Source organism: Saimiri boliviensis, chromosome 1, assembly GCF_048565385.1.
Source record: "Saimiri boliviensis isolate mSaiBol1 chromosome 1, mSaiBol1.pri, whole genome shotgun sequence".
In the NCBI taxonomy this organism is placed as follows: domain Eukaryota; kingdom Metazoa; phylum Chordata; class Mammalia; order Primates; family Cebidae; genus Saimiri; species Saimiri boliviensis.
Window position 1 is genome coordinate 118,738,930 of NC_133449.1, and position 14,499 is coordinate 118,753,428.

Genomic DNA, 14,499 nt, shown 5'->3' on the forward strand with positions numbered 1-14,499 from the left:
TCTCTTTAAGTCTGTTATTGGTGTATAGGAATGCTTGTGATTTCTGCACATTGATTTTGTATCCTGAGACTTTGCTGAAGTTGCTTATCAGTTTCAGTAGATTTGGGGCTGAGACAATGGGTTCTTCTAAATATACAATCATGTCATCTGCAAATAGAGACAGTTTGACTTCCTCCTTTCCTAATTGAATGCACTTTATTTCTTTTTCTTGCCTAATTGCTCTGACTAGAACTTCCAATACTATATCGAATAGGAGTGCTGAGAGAGGGCATCCTTGTCTGGTGCCAGATTTCAAAGGGAATGCTTCCAGTTTTTGCCCATTCGGTATGATATTGGCTGTGGGTTTGTCATAAATAGCTTTTATTATTTTAAGATATGTTCCATCTATACCTAGTTTATTGAGGGTTTTTAGCATAAAGCGCTGTTGGATTTTTTCAAAGGCCTTCTCTGCATCTATTGAGACAATCATGTGGTTTTTCCTTTGGTTCTGCTTATGTGGTGGATTACATTTATAGACTTGGGTATGTCGAACCAGCCTTGCATTCCCCAGGATGAAGCCTACTTGATTGTGATGGGTAAGCTTTTTGATGTGCTGTTGCAATCTGTTTGCCAGTATTTTATTGAAGATTTTTGAATCTATGTTCATCATGGATATTGGCCTGAAGTTTTCTTTTTTGGTTGAGTCTCTGCTGGGTTTTGGTATCAGGATAATGTTGGTCTCATAAAATGATTTGGAAAGGATTCCGTCTTTTCGGATTGTTTGAAATAGTTTCAGAAGGAATGGTACCAGCTCCTCTTTGTACGTCTGGTAGAATTTGTCTGTGAACCCATTTGGGCCTGGGCTTTTTTTTTGTTGGAAGGCTGTTAATTGCTGCCTCAACTTCAGCCTTTGTTATTGGTCTATTTGGGGTTTCAACTTCTTCCTGGTTTAGGCTTGGGAGGGTGCAAGTGTCCAGGAATTTATCCATTTCTTCCAGGTTTACTAGTTTATGTGCATAGAGTTGTTTGTCGTAATCTCTGATGGTAGTTTGTATTTCTGTGGAATCAGTCGTGATATCCCCTTTATCATTTTTTATTGCATCTATTTGATTCTTCTCTCTTTTCTTCTTTATTAATCTGGCTAGCAGTCTATTTTGTTGACCTTTTCAAATTACCAACTCCTGGATTTGCTGATTTTTGAAGGTTTTTTTTGTGTCTCTGTCTCCTTCAGTTCTGCTCTGATCTTAGTTATTTATTATCTTCTGCTAGCTTTTGAGTTTTTTTTTTTTAATTTTGCTCCTCTATCTCTTTCAATTTTGATGATAGAGTATCAATTTTAGATCTTTCCTTGCTTCTCATGTGGGCATTTATTGCTATAAATTTTCCTCTAGACATTGCTTTAAATGTGTACCAGAGATTCTGGTACGTTGTGTCTTCTTTCTCTTTGGTTTCGAAAAACATCTTTATTTCTGCCTTCATTTCATTGTTTATCCAGTCAACATTCAAGAGCCAGTTGTTCAGTTTCCATGAAGTTGTGTGGTTCTGAGTGAGTTTCTGAATCCTGAGTTCTAATTTGATTGCACTGTAGTCTGAGAGACTATTATGATTTCTGTTCTTTTTTTTTTTTTTTTTTTTTTTTTTTGAGGCAGAGTTTCACTCTTGTTATCCAGGGTGAAGTGCAATGGCACGATCTCGGCTCACCGCAACCTCCGCCTCCTGGGTTCAGGCAATTCTCCTGCCTCAGCCTCCTGAGTAGCTGGGATTACAGGCATGCGCCACCATGCCCAGCTAATGTTTTGTATTTTTAGTAGAGACGGGGTTTCACCATGTTGACCAGGATGGTCTCGATCTCTTGACCTCATGATCCACCCGCCTCGGCCTCCCAAAGTGCTGGGATCACAGGCTTGAGCCACCACGCCCAGCCGATTTCTGTTCTTTTACATTTGCTGAGGAGTGATTTACTTCCAATTCTGTGGTCAATTTTAGAGGAGGTGTGATGTGGTGCTGAGAAGAATGTATATTCTGTGTATTTGGGGTGGAGAGTTCTGTAGATGTCTATTAGATTTGCTTTGTCCAGATCTGAGTTCAAGTCCTGGATATCCTTGTTAATTTTCTGTCTCGTTGATCTGTCTAATATTGACAGTGGAGTGTTAAAGTCACCCACTATTATTGTGTGGTGACTTTAGGTCTCTTTTTAGGTCGTTAAGAACTTGCTTTATGTATCTGGGTGCTCCTATATTGGGTATGTATATATTTAGGATCGTTAGCTCTTCGTGTTGCCTTGATCCTTTTACCATTATGTAATGCCCTTCTTTGTCTCTTTTGATATTTGTTGGATTAAAGTCTATTTTATCAGAGACTAGGATTGCAACTCCTGCTTCTCTCTCTCTCTCTCTCTCTCTCTCTCTCTCTCTCTCTCTCTCTCTCTGTTTGCTTGGTAAATCTTCCTCCATCCCTTTATTTTGAGCCTATGTGTGTCCCTCCTTAGATTTGGGCATTTAGCCTATTTACATTTAGGGTTAATATTTTTATATGTGAATTTGACCCTGCCATTTGGATCCTAGCTGGTTGTGTTGCCCATTAGCTGATGAAGTTTCTTCATTGTGACTATATGTTCCTTACCATTGGTATGTTTTTGGAGTGGCTGGTCCTGGTTGTTCCTTTCTATGTTTAGTGCTTCTTTCAGGAGCTCTGTAATGCAGGCCTAGTGGTGATGAAATCTCTCAGCAATTGCTTGTCCATAAAGGATTTTCTTTCTCCTTTACTTATGGAGCTTATTTTGGCTGGGTATGAAATTCTAGGTTGAAAGTTCTTTTCTTTAGGATGTTGAATATTGGCCCCCACTCTCTTCTGACTTGTAGGGTTTCTGCCAAGAGATCTGCTCTAAGTATGATGGGCTTCCCTTTGTGGGTAACCCGACCTTTCTCTCTTGCTGCCCTTAGCATTTTTTCCTTCATTTTAACCCTGGTGAATCTGACAATTATGTGCCTTGTGGTTGCTCTTCTTCAGGAATATCTTTGTGGTATTCTCTGTATTTCCTGGACTCGAATATTGGCCTGCCTTGCTAGGTTGGGGAAGTTCTCCTGGATAATATCCTAAGAAGTGTCAGTTTGGATTCATTATCTCCATCACATTCAGGTACACCTATCAAACATACAGTAGGTCTTTTCACATAATCCCATATTTCTTGGAGGTTTTGTTCATTTATTTTCACTCTTTTTTCTCTAATCTTGCCTTCTCATTTTATTTCATTGAGTCGATCTTCAGTCTCTGATATGCTTTCTTCTGCTTGGTTGATTCTGCTATTGAAACTTGTGTATACTTCGCAAAGTTCTTGTGTTGTGTTTTTCAGCCCCATCAGATCATTTATATTCTTCTCTAAGCTGTTTATTCTTGTTACCATCTCATCAAAACTTTTTTCAAGGTTCTTAGTTTCTTTGCATTGGGTAAGAACATGTTCTTTTAGATCAGGTAAAGTTTGTTATTACCCACCTTTGAAAACCTGTTTCTGTCAATTCGTCAGACTCATTATCCATCCAGTTTTGTTCCCTTGCTGGTGAGGAGTTGTGATTCCTTGGAAGAGGAGAGGCGTTCTGGTTTTGGGTGTTTTCATCCTTTCTGCACTGGTTTCTTCCTATCTTTGTAGATTGATCTACCTGTGGTCTTTGTAGTTGGTGACTTTTGGATGGGGTATCTGAGTGGACATCCTTTTTGTTGATGCAGTTATTTCTTTCTGTTTTTTAGTTTTCCTTCTAACAGCTCCCTCTGCTGTAGGACTGCTGGAGGTCCACTCTAGACCCTGCTTGCCTGGGGATTACCTGCAGTGGCTGCAGAACAGTAAGGGTTGCTGCCAGTTTCTTCTTGTTATCTTTGTCCCAGAAGGATACCTGCCCAATGTCAGCCTGAGGTTTCCTTTATGAAGTGTCTCTTTCGATATACAGGGGTCAGGGAGCTGCTTCAGGAGACACTCTGTCCCTTATAGGAGCTCAAGTGCTGAGCTGTAAGCTCCGTTGTTTCGTTCAGAGCTGCTGGGCAGTTATGTTTAAGTCTGCTGCATTGGAACTCATAACCACCATTTTTCCCAGGTGCTCTGTCCTGGGAAGGTGGGGCTTTGTTTATAAGTTCCTGACATGCTGCTGCCTTTTTTCAGAGATGCCCTGCCCAGCTAGGAGGTAGCCTAGTCACAGTCTGCCAACAGAGGCATTGCTGAGCTGCCATGGGCTCTGCCCAGCTGCTACATGAACTTCCTTGTGGTTTTGTTTATAGAGGTATGGTTAGAACTGCCTCAGTAATGACACTCTGCCTCAGTAATGGCGGACTGCCTCTGTATTGGCAGACTGCCTCTGTAATCACAGACTGCCTCAGTAATGGTGGATTGCCTCGGTGATGGCAGACTGCCTCGGTGATGGTAGACTGCCTCAGTGATGGCAGACTGCCTCGGTAGTGGTAGACTGCCTCGGTAATGGCAGGCGCCCTTCCCCCCACAGAGCTAGACTGTCCTAGATCCAGCCCCACTTGCTGTGAAAGTCTCAGTTCATAGCATTTCATTGCTGGTCTTGTGGAGGTGGGACCCACTGAGCCAGATCACCTGGCTCCCTGTTTCAGCCCCCTTTTTTACAGTTGAATGGGTGGCTTTGTCTTCTAGGCATTCAGTTTAAATGGCCACCCAGATTTGTGTGAGTTTTTGTGCAGAGACCCACTGCGTCAGCTGAAACAGCCATGCTGGAAACTCATGGTGCTTTTCAGCCTGAGAATCTCCTGGTCTGTGGGCAGTAATAACTCGTTTGGAAATACGGTGCTCACTCACCCTCTGTGTTGTTCTGGGAACTGCACTCCAGAGCTGTTCCTATTCAGCCATCTTGGATATGCTCCCAACTAAAGAGCTTTTGTATGGCAAAAGTAGCCATCAGCAGAATAAACAGACAACCCCCAGAGTGGGAGAAAATCTTTACAATCTATACATCTGACAAAGGACTAATATCCAGAATCTACAAGGAATAAAAATCAGCAAGAAAAAAAAATCCCATCAAAAAGCGGGCTAAGGTCATGAATAGACAATTCTCAAAGATATACAAATGGCCAACAAACATATGAAAAAAATCTCAGCATCACCAGTAATCAGGAAAATGCAAATCAAAACCACAATGCAATACCACCTTACTCCTACAAGAATGGCCATGATAAAAAATAATAATAATAGCTGTTGCTGTGGATGTGGTGGAAAAAGGAACACTTTTCTGCAAGTGGGAATGTAAACTAATATGACCACTATGGAAAACAGTGTGGCAAATCCTTGAAAACTAAAAATAGAAACTGCCATTTGATCCAGCAGTTGTACTACTGGATATCTAACCAAAGAAAAAGAAGCCATTATAGGAAAAGGATACTTGCACATACACAATTTACAAGATAGCAGCACAATTCACAAGTGTGAAAATATGGAACCAGTTCAAATGCCCATCAATTAATGAATAGATAAAGAAATTGTGGTATATATATATATATATATATATATATATATATATATATATACACACACACACACACACACATACCATGGAATACCACTCAGCCATAAAGAGAAATGAAATAATGGCATTCACAGCAACCTGAATGGAATTAGAGACCATCATTTTAACCGAAGTAACTCAGGAATGGAAAACCAAACATTGCTGTCACTTGTAAGTGGGAGCTAAGCTATGAGGATGCAAAGACATACGAATGATACAGTGGACTCTGGGGACTTGGGAGGAAGGGTGTGTATTTGTTTTCACACTACTATGAAGAAATACCTGAGACTGGGTAATTTATAAAGGAAAGAGTTTTAATTGACTCACAGTTCTGCATGGCTGGGGAGACAGCAGAAAGGAAAGCAAACATGTTCTTCACATGGCAGCAGGAGAGAGAAGTGCAGAATGAAGTGGGGAAAGCCCCTTATAAAACCATCAGATTCCATGAGACTCACTCACTATCATGATAACAGCATGGAGGACCAGTTTACATGCTCTAATCACCTCCCATGATGTCCCTTCCTCAACACATGGGATTACAGTTCGGATTACAATTAAAGATGAGATTTGGGTAAGGACACAGAGCCAGACCATATCAGGGTGGGAGGGAGGTGATGGATAAAAGACTACACATTGGGCACAGTGTACAATGCTTGGGTGATAGATATGCCAAAATCTCAGAAATCACCGCTAAAGAACTTATTCAAGTAACCAAACACCACTTGTTCCCCCAAAAACCTATTGAAAAAAAGGTAAGTAATAAAATGAATACAATTTTTTATTAAAGGAAATGGCCCTTTACTAACAACAGCAGAGGACAGTATTGAGTTAAGAAACTTGTAAGCCACCCAAACACCTCCATCACCCATGTGATATTTGACTTGGTCCAGAAAAATCCAAAACAAATGTTTTAATAAAAAAGAGAATCCTACATCTATATTCTGTAAGAAAACAAAATGAAGATCAAAACTTTTCAGCAGTTGTCGGTTATACTTCAATAAAGCTGTGTAAGAAAAATGGCTAGGTGCAGTGCCTCATACCTGTAATCTCAACATTTTGGGAGGCTGAGCCGTGTGGATCACCTGAGGTCAGGAGTTTGAGACTAACCTTGTCAACATAGGAAAACCCTGCCTCTACTAAAAATACAAAAATTAGCCAGGCATGATAGCACATGCCTATAGTCCTAGCTACTCAGGAGGCTGAGACAGGAGAATCACTTGAACCCCAGACACGGAGGTTGCCGTGAGCCAAGATCACACCACTGCACTCCAGCCTGGGCAACAGACTGAGACTCCATCTTAAAAATAGAAAATAGAAAAAAATTGACCCCCATAATGCCACCAACCAGATTTAGCCATTAACATCTGGCATGCTTGCTTCCTGTCTTTTTCTTATGTATGAGTAACATTTTTGAAAATAATGCAAGTAGCTAGGCACATGCACCTGTATTCCCAGCTACTGGGAGGCTGAAGCAGAAAGATCACTGGAGACCAGAAGTACAAGGCTGTAGTGCATATGAATACACCTGTTACTAGCCATTGTACTGAACCCTGGGCAACATAGTGAGACTCTGCCTCTAACAATAACTTTTTTTTTTAATAAAAGAAAATAGCAAGTAACACATGACCATATTTTCACTAAAAATCAGAGTAATACAGATGGTTAAAATCCCCTTGAATAATGCCACCCTTATTCCAGGTCTGCTCCCCACCACGAGTTTACCATTCTGTGTATATACATGTACTCACAGAATATGTATGGAATGGTTTTGTTTTTTATTTACATGTCAGGCTGCAGACACTACTTATACAAGTTGCTCTTTTCATTCCTTTTTTTGAGACAGTGTCTCACTATGTCACCGAGGCTAGAGTATGAGTGCAGTGGCACTATCTCAGCTCACTGCAATCACTGCCACCTGGGTTCAAGTGATTCTCACGCCTCAGCTTCCCAAGTAACTGGGACTACAAGCATGCACCACCACGCCCAGCTAATTTTTGTATTTTTAGTAGACAAGATTTCTCCATCTTGCCCAGGCTGGTCTCAAAATTCTGACATCAGGTGATTCGCCTGCCTCTGGCTCCCAACGTATTACAGGCATGAGCCACCACACTCTGCTTCTTTCACTCAATTTTTAAAACAATGTTTTTGAAATGTACCATTGTTTCCAATGTCTCACAATTTCTACAATAAATTAGTCCAGGTTTCTTTTTAAAAGGAAAGAAAAACCTTTTCAGCAGTTTGGAGCTTTCTCTCAGTAATAGTAAATGTGATGGTTTGGATGGTTTGAACCAGCTTTCCTGTTGAAAGCAACTAGAAAAACCAGAATACACATTATATATGAAGGGTTTGAATGCCCACCAGCTATTTAAGTCAGTAATAAATTGAGGAACAAGATCTTGGAACAAAGAAAGCCCTGAGGGTGAACAAGACGCTTAGGGTGATTTTCCCTTAGAGGCTCTGCCAATCTGAAACCAAGGGTGAGAGAAGCTAAATGGAGCTTTCAACAGACTCATGGGACTTTGAGGGACAAGATTGGAATTTAAGGCACACCAAAGATAGAGACCCCAGTAAATCCCTTAGGCTTTAAGTTGTGACTTTGAAAAGCTAAACCATGAGAATAATAGTGAATAGGAAATAGACTAGCACTCACTGACACTGAAGCCCTGTTCTGAACCTTCTCAATCTCTGAATGGATTAAGGTGATCTGAGATTGCTAGAAACACTAGCCTAGCCATCTGTCAGAAGCAAAGGCAAATCTCTAGAAGAAAATATTCAGGCCTTCAAGTTATCACTACACCTTTTTAATGTATGATGTTTGGTATACATTTTAAAATAACTAGACATATAGGGAGACAAGATCATATGAATGAAAACTAAGATAACAGACAAGTGAAACATCCAGAAGTAATTCAGGTAATAGTCATCATCTTTGAATTTCAAAATAATGTTTGTTATGTTTATGGAGTTCAAAGACAATCTTGAGAAATTTGACGTCAAATTGGACATTATTTTTTCAAAGATCCAAGTGGAAAAAATATTTTTTTTTTTTAGATGGAATCTTGCTTTGTTGCCCAGGCTGGAGTGCAGTGGCACAATCTTGACTAACTGCAACCCCTGCCTCCCTAGTTCAAGAAATTCTCATGCCTCAGTTTAACTGGGATTACAGGAACCTGCCACCATGCCCAGCTAAATTTTTTTTTTTTTTTTTTTTTTTTTTTTTTTTTTTTTTTTTTTAGACAGAGTCTCACTCTATCGCAAGGCTGGAGTGCAGTGGCATGATCGCAGCTCACAGCAACTTCCATTTTCCAGTTTCAAGCAATTCTCCTGCCTCAGCTTCCCGAGTAACTGGGACTATAGGAACGCACCACCACGCCTGGCTAATTTTTTGTACTTTTAGTAAAGACAGGATTTCACCATGTTGGCCAGGATGGTCTCGATCTCTTAACCTTGTGATCTGCCCACCTTGGCCTCCCAAAGTGCTGGGATTATAGGCGTGAGCCACCATGCCCAGCAATTTTTGTATTTTTTAGTAGAGATAGGGTTTCACCATGTAGGCCAGGCTGGTCTTGAACCCCTCACCTTAGGTGATCCACCCACCTTGGCCTCCCAAAGTGCTGGGACTACAGGCATGAGCCACCATGCCCAGCCTGAATTGACTTCTTAACTGCAGCAGAGGAAGCCATTAGAAACACCTTTTGGACACTGCCTCACATCCCCCTTCCCCATCTTTATCCAAACACATTGGAAAAAACACCCCAGGAATCCTCTTTACCCATGAGACCAGGAGCCAGTGGGTAAGTACTCTTCCTTTCCATCCCTCTAATAGACAATCGAGGTGCCTTCCATGCAGCTATTCAGATGGTCTAGCAGGATCAAGCCACAGTCACATACAGAGATGATCAACTTGGTAATACAAGTTCCTGTTGGCTTTTCCATCTATTCTGTTTTATTCTTCCCAGTCCCTCTTTCTAGAATCAGTTCCCAAATAAGCCACCTGCATGCAAGCCTTTATTTCAGGCCCTGCTTTCAAGAAGCCCAGGCTAAAAGAATAGATAATCAGGATAGCCCTAGAAAGCAGACATCAAAATGGAACTCTGAAACTGGGTCACTCACCAATCAGATGACAAAAAAAAAAAAAAAAAAAGAATGACATTATTTATGGTAAGCGGTGTTGAGATTAAACCTTGTCATCTGATAGATTCTTAGTGGTAGAAGATGAACAAATGGTAAGATATAATACAGGGGGAAAGTGAAGCTTTGGGTTATCAGCTATTTACTTTTCTGAATTTATTATACTTTAAATTTTTTTAAGTTTGAAAAATCTTGGCAGGTTGTGGTGGTTCATGCCTATAATCCCACCACTTTTGGAGACTAAGGCAGGAGGATTGTTTGAGGCCAGGAGTTCAAGACCAGCCTAGACATCATAATGAGACCCCATTTCTACAAAAATAAAAATAAAATTATCCAGGCATGACAGCATGTGCCTGTAGTCCACACTACTCAGGAGGCTGATGTGGGTCACTTGAGCCTAGGAGTTTGAGTCTACAGTGAGCTATGATCATGCCACTGGAATCCAGCCTGGGTGACAGAACAAGACCCCGTCTCTAAAAATAAAAATAAACTTTTCAGTAGATAAGAAACTCCAGAAGAAATAAAACCAGCCCTTATGGGGGTTTTAACACAATATTTAAACATAAACTAAATAAAACAGTTGCACATGGGAAAAACACATCAGGGATTTTTAAACTCAAAATAGAAATCGACAAACTAGAACTTAAAACATGGGAAGCTGATTTTAGGAAAGAACTTGAAGAAAAAGAAATAAATAACCTTGGCTGGGGGTGGTGGCTCACGCCTGTAATGCAGGCACTTTGGGAGGCAGGTGGATCACCTGAGGTCAGGAGTTCAAGACAAACCTGACCAACATGGCAAAAGCCCGTCATTACTAAAAATACAAAAATTCAGCTGGATGTGGTGGTGAGTGCCTGTCCTCCCAGCTACTTGAGAGGCTGAGGCAGGAGAATCACTTGAACCCAAGGGGAGTAGGTTGCAATGAACCGAAATTGCACCGTTGAACCCCAGCCTGGGCAACAGAGTGAGAATTTGCCTCAAAAATAAATAAGTAAATAAATATTTGAAATTATTGAAGTATAAGATACTTAAGAGAAAGTAAGTGTGATCAAAAGTAGACTAAGGAAGAAGGAAGATAGTGGATAGAAATGGAAAAAAGCTGAGAAAATGAAATTAAAGAGGTAGAAAAAATCAGTAAGAAAATGATAGATATAGTAGTCAAACATCATATAATTGTAGAAGCTTAAAAGAACAATGAAATAGAACTAATATATAAATGTATAATTCAATAAAGTTTTCCTGAAATAAAAGAAAACCTGAACCTATATATTTAAAAGGCCCATCATGTAGGAAAATTGCTTCAAAGCAGTCAACTCTGAAACAACCTATTAAAACTTCTACTAGACATTATAGTTTAAGGAAAAATAATTCTCTGCTACTTCAGACAAAAGATCAAGACATTTGTAAAGAAAATAAAATCAGGGGACATTATAGTTTAAGGAAAAATAATTCTCTGCTACTTCAGACAAAAGATCAAGACATTTGTAAAGAAAATAAAATCAGGTGAGCATCAGATTCCTCAAGAGTAACTTATAAAGCGAGACAGTAGTGAAACAATCTTGTCAAAAAAAAACCAGTGTGAGGCGAGCATTTTTTATCTAACTTAACTATCCTTCAAATATTGAGTATAGAAAAAAAATTTTGTGAAATTCAGATAACATAAAATTGTTTTAAAACAGTGTTTAAAATCAATTTGGTGGTATCAACTTCATTCACAATGTTGTGCAACCATCACGTGTATCTAGCTCCAAAACATTTTCATCACTTCAAAATAAAACTCCATAAACATTAAGCATGTACTGCCTCACCTCTCCCTTCAGCCCTTCATAATTACCAACAAATTAAAACATGATACTGCAGACCAGGCACAGTGGCTCATGCCTGTAATCCCAGCACTTTAGGAGGCCAAGGTGGGTGGATCACTTAAGACTAGTAGTTTGAGAACAGCCTGGCCAACATGGTGAAACCATATCTCTACTAAAAAATACAAAAATTGGCTGGGTGTGATGGCACATGCCTGTAATCCCAACTACTTGGGAGGCTGAGGCACAAGAATCACTTGAGCCCAGGAGGTACAGTTTGCAGTGAGACGAGATCATGCCACTGCACTCCAGCCTGGGTGACAGAATGGGACTCTGTCACAAAGCAGACAAAAACCCTGATAATGGGAGAGTAACCATTGAAGCAGAGGACATTCTAAAATATTATATGTCGAAGTTATACTTCTGTACAGTTTACCAAAACTGAACCTAAAATAGATAGAAAATCTAAAAGATCAATTTCCATGGAAGATAGAAAGATATTAATGAGCTAATCCCAAAAAAGCACCAGGCCCAGATGGTTTTTTAGGGGACTTCTAACAGGCTTTTAAACAACAGATAAATTTTTTTAAGAGACAGGTATCACACTGTGTTGTCTAGGCTAGATTCTATCATCTTTATTTGAAAACCCGATAAACACTACACACAAGAAATCTATAGACCAGTCTCATTTGTGATTATTGAGGCAGATATCCTAAGTAAAACATTGAAAAATAGAATTGAACACTTCATTAAAAATAGAATACACCATGATTAAGAGGTGTTTATTTTAGGAATGCAAACAGCATGGCCCAGAAAGTCTAGAAACAGACCCAAATGCAAAAAGGAAATTGGAAAAGTGGCATGTCAAATTAGTGGGGAGAGGTAGACTACTCAATAATGGTGTTGGAACCATTAAAAAGACACCTAGAAAAAAACAAAGATCTCTACCCCATAACTTAAAGCAAAATAAATTTTATAAAGATTTGCACATAAAAAAATGAAACCATAAAAGCCCTAGAAATAAACATAATTCTTCACAATCTCAAGTGACGATGGCTTAAGTATAAGACAAAATTCAGAAGCAATAAAGAAAAATATTAAATTTGACTAGGCAAAAACAAAAGTTTATGGCAAAAAAATATATATAAAGTCAAAAGACAAAAAAACTTGATAAAATATTTGCTAAAATTGGAACAAAAGCTAATTTTCTTAATATGTAATGAGCTCCTAAAGAAAACAATAAGAAAAAGAAAAACCCACAGAAAAATGGGTAAAAGATATGAAAAAAATGTCAGAAAAGAGAATACAAATGACTTCATGAAGTGAATGTGACATTAATACTATTGAGTGTGATGATATTGACCAATGATATGAAAGATATAAAAGATGCTTAACATGCACCTAATAAGAAAAATACAAATTAAATCCACAATGTTATAGAATTTCTCAACTACCTGATTGACAGGATCAAAAGTTGTATGACACATGGTATTAGCACAGCTGCCGTCAAACAGGAACACTCATACATTGCTGGTGGGAGGGTAATTTCCTACAAACACTATGGAGATGAATTTGGCAATTCTATTAAAATAAGAAGTACAATTATATATATAGAGAGAGAGTTTGTTTTTTTTGAGACAGTGTCTCACCCTGTTGCCCAGGCTGGGGTACAGTAGCACGCCCTCAGCTCACTGAATCGCCCTGGGTTCAAGCAATTCCCCTGCCTCAGCCCCCTAAGTAGCTGGGATTGCAGGCATGCACCACCATGCCCAGCTAATTTTTGCATTTTTAGGAGAGAAGAGGTTTCACCATGTTGGCCAGGCTGGTCTCAAACTCCTGACCTCAAGTAACCTGCCCAACTCAGCCTCCCAAAGTGCTGGGATTATTGACATGAGCCACCACACCTGGCCTAGAAATATAATTATCTTTTAATCCAACAATTCTACCTCCAGGAGTTTGTCCTGAAAGTATACTTGGAAAGGTAAGAAATTATGTTTGGACAAGGTTATTATTTCAGCACTGTTTGAAAAGGCAAGCATTGGAAACACCCCCAATATCCAATAGGAACCTCATCAAATAAATTATGTAATAGTCATGAAATTTAATACGATGCATCTGTTAAAAGAAGGTATCCACCTTAAATGTGCTGATATAGAATAATATTTAAGGTATATTTTTGTCTGCTTGTTTTTGGCTTTAAACAACAGAAATTTAGTCTCTCACAGTTCTGGAGGCTAGAAGTACAAAATCAAGGTATCAAAGAACCATTCCCTCTGAAAGCCGAGGGAGCTTCTGTTCCAGCCCTCTCTTCCAGCTCTGATGACTGCTGGTAAGTCCTTTGCACTCCTTGATTTAGATCTATCACTCCAGTCCACCTCCATCTTCACAGGGAATTCTCCTCTCTGTCTGTGTCTGTCTCCAAGATACATTTTTAAGTGAAAAAGGTAAGGGAAAAAATAGTGTATGGTATATGTAAGAAAGTATGTAAAAACACCTATAAGCATGTATGTGAATATAAATAAAATATCTTTGGAAGCATACCAAGAAGTAGGTAAGTGATCACCTTTGGAAAAGGGAGCTAGGTAGGTAGGGGAAGAGGTAGAAGAAAACTTACTTTTTACTCTATTTCCATATAAACCTTTTTTTACAGCTTTATTGAGATATATTTCACATACCATAAAATCCACCCATTTAAAATGTACAGTTCAGTGGTTTTTAATGTATTCACAGACTTTTGCAACCATCACCAAAATCTAATTTTAGAACATTTTCAACAATCCAAAAAGAAACCACATACACATCAGCAGTCATTCTCCATTCCCAGCTCCCAACCTCCAGCCCCAGGTAGCCACGAATCTGTCTCTATGGATTTGCCTATTCTGGACATTTCACATAAATAGAATTATACGGTATGTGGTTTTTGTGACTGAATTATTTTACTTCGTGTATTAGTTGGGGTTCTCTAGAGGGACAGAACTAACAGAACAGATGTATATATGAAAGGGAGTTTACTAAGGAGTATTAAAACGTGCACGATCACAAGGTGAAGTCCCACAATAGGCTGTCTGCAAGCTCAG